General features: G+C 62.0%; 1 long non-coding RNA gene across 1 annotated transcript; it reads left to right on the plus strand.

The window, feature by feature from the left end:
* Positions 1–1,136: 1,136 nt before the first annotated feature.
* On the plus strand, positions 1,137–2,833 carry LOC111734646. Its single transcript, XR_002778532.1, has 2 exons — positions 1,137–1,383; positions 1,903–2,833. It is a non-coding gene; the product is annotated as an uncharacterized LOC111734646 (long non-coding RNA).
* Positions 2,834–3,199: the final 366 nt, after the last annotated feature.

A 3,199-nucleotide genomic window follows, 5' to 3' on the forward strand; every position in this document is an offset into this window, starting at 1 on the left:
GGCGAGAGCTCGGGTGAGTCGCCGTCGTTGGTGCCGGTCCCTCGGTGTGCACCTGCCTGGGCGCTGCCGGGAGCCACTTAAACACACCGAGGAGCCAAGGGGAGGCCGACAGCCATAAGGCCCATAGGAATGTCTCAGTGCCGCACGCAGCCGCAGGATCCAGTCCCCTGCCATTGTCTGCAGCCAGGCGCTGTCTGCCAGCACAGAGGGCGTCGAACCCCACCGCCCCCCACGTTGGGATATGTGTGGGACCGTGTGCTTGCATACACGTGAATGTGCCCATTGAAGTCTGGGTCGCTTCCAAAAGGGTCCCCAGGCTGGCTGTGGAGGGCAGTGGACACTCAGAGGCAGATGCCACACCACATCCTCACCGAGTGCCCATGGCAGCCCGTCTTTGCCACCTCCCGCCGATGGTCCGTGATGAGAAGCCCAGCTGCTGCTGCGGGTGCGATTCCAGAGCCTGCTTTTCTTTATCCACAAGACGTGTCGCTGATTGGAGCTTCAGCCAGCAAGTGGTCCGGAAACGTCCCCAAACTGTGTTTGTTAAACGAGCTTTCTGAGCAGGTAGCGCTGACGAGCCCGTGTTCACCAATGTTACTTAAACGAGCTCCGTGCTGTACAGTCTAGGGCAGGAAACACACCCGAACGCGGACTCTGTGACCGAGGCTTAGGGCCGGAGCTGTGGACGAGCCCGGGCGGACTGCTCTGCTGTTCCCTGAAGGACTAGGGCCCAAGGGCGGGTCAGCCAGTGGCCCGAGCCTCTCTCTCCTCACCTGCCTGGGGGCCATGGGGACGGAGCGTGCAAAGAGCCTTGTCGCAGACTTGGTCGGGTGTGTGTGCGCGGATGGGGCACCACTCCCCGCCGATCACAGCTGGGCTGCTTCTAGAGCACCAGCTCCTGTGTCCTGTTGCCCTGACTGTGCTCTCACGTGGCTCAGTGACCACGTGGCTGCAACCCGGCGGGTCTTTGGCGGGGCTGGAGGGGACGTGCCTGCACACCCACGCCCTGCCCCGTCTGCGGTCGCGGGCATGTGCCGGGGGCGTGCGCCCTCTCACACGGACAGCCTCGGCACCTTCTCTGCTCCGGGTTCACTAAGCCAAGGCCAGAGCGTCACCACCGCCTGCCACCAGCGGAGCACGTGGGGCTGCGTGACGGCGTCCGTGTGTTCGGTTCCCTTGGTGCTGTGCTCTGTGCTCCGACGGGGGAAGGAGCCTCCCAGAGAGCGTTGGCCTGACCCCGCCCGGCCGCAGACTGACCCCCCCACTTTCTCTGCTTCAGGGTTCTTCCCCGGGAGCTCCCAGGGCTGTGACGCCTTCCTGAGGCACAAGATGACCCTCATCTCGCCCATCATCCTCAAGAAGTACGGCATCCCATTCAGCCGGGTACGTAGGGGCTGCCCCAGAAGGGGCTGCTGGGGCCGCAGACGTCCAGGAAACTGGCTTCTTAACTCTAGAAAAGGGTCTGGAACAAAGGCAAGCCCGGGGAGGGCCACATTGGCCGGGCAGTCAGTGTCCAGCTCTTCCTGGTGGGGGGTGAGGCTGGGAGAGGCAGAGCTGGGCGGGGCCTTGACTTGCCCTCCTGCTCCCTCCCAGACCCAAATCCAACCCCAGCCTCGGCTGGGTGCGGCCGGGGGGCTGCCCCTCCACAGGGTCTGCGGGCTTGGGCAGCAGAGTGCAGAGCCAGCTGCGGAGGACCTCAGGGCCCTAGGCAGGCCCTCTTCCCCTCCGCAGGGCACCGGTTTCCCCTGCACGCACCCCCCCCCCCCCCCCCGGTTTCCCCTGCACGCACCCCCCCCCCCCCCAACACCCTGTGCCCTTGCTCCCTGGACCGGCCCACACCCGGCGGGCGTCCTTTGAGACAGTGAATGCCCGTCTATAAGACTCAACTCACTCACCCTACAGCTACAGAATCTAAGGGCTGTGACGCACGAGGCCTGAAGCCGGGGGATGCGGTTGCAGAGGGCGGGCAGGCTCAGGAGCCCCTGGGCCAGACCACAGCACCGAGGCCCCCGGGGGGCTCGCAGGCGCCTGGGTCTGGAGATGGCTCTGCCGTGGGTCGCACTCAGCAGTTATCTGCTCCAGGCGATTCCTTCCCCACGGACGAGCCTTCTGGGCAAGGACATCTAGGCCTCTCCACGTCAGCCCATGCGACAGGCACACCAGAACCTCTGGACAGGTCTGAGCAGACTCTTGGGAGCTTGGTTTGTGGAGATGTCCCCAGGGGAGCCATTCGTCAGGCACAGCAGCAAGTTCACCGTCAGACCCTGGCGCCTTGCTCTCACCGAGTGTTGAGTGTCGGCCAGTCGGAAATTGCTCCTGACGGTTCAGTCACACCGCCTGCAGCGTTCGTGCGTGCATCAGGGACTCGTCATCTCTGTCGGGGGCAAAGTGACTCCCAGCCACCACTCGTGCAGCAGGAGAGATGCAGTTTCCTGCGCCCCCTGTTCGCCTTCTGCCGTCTGCAGCGAACGCCCTTCCTCAGGAGCTTCATGGGCAGACCATGGCGTTGCTCGTGGAAGTGAGAAGTACTTGCTCCCCTGCGGTTTGTCCAGAATGTTCTCCAACGTGGTGCTTCCTGGACAGGGACGCGGGTCGCAGGAGCTGGCTGGCAGCCCCCTTTCCTTCCTGAGGCCAGTAGGGCGAAGGCCCTTGTCTTCAGGCTCTGACGGACGCCCCGTCACAGTTTGACGTGGATCCCTGATCCGAATTCCTGGTAGCCTTCGAAGGAGTGACTTCCACACCCCACGTATAAGTCTCTATAATGGTATTTACCTCTTAGGAAAAGCAGATCAATAGAGAGCTTTTTAGTAATTAAAAGAGTGTATTTCTGGAACCTGCCATTGACTTGCTCGTTTATTCTGCACGAGCTTGCACAAAAAAACAACTCCGGGCTTTCTCCGTGACTGGCATTGGGGCTGGCATTCCCTTCGCTCCTTCTTATTTTGCCGCCCAGCCTATCCATCATCCCTAGTGCCTTCTAATTCACTGTTGGGATAATGTTGACGGCAGTGACATCGAGGACAGACACTGTGGGCTCAGAATGAAGCCACTGGGACGTAGATTTTCTGACAGGAACATAATCTTCTTGTCGTCCTGAGTGCTTTTTCTGTTCCAGGCCTTGATTTATGGTGGGGGTCGGGCAGGGGGAATTAGGCCCCACAGTCTGCCTGAGCCCGGGGTGGAGGTGCCTCTGCCACAC

This window comes from Pteropus vampyrus, unplaced genomic scaffold, assembly GCF_000151845.1.
Source record: "Pteropus vampyrus isolate Shadow unplaced genomic scaffold, Pvam_2.0 Scaffold2860, whole genome shotgun sequence".
Classification (NCBI taxonomy): Eukaryota; Metazoa; Chordata; class Mammalia; order Chiroptera; family Pteropodidae; genus Pteropus; species Pteropus vampyrus.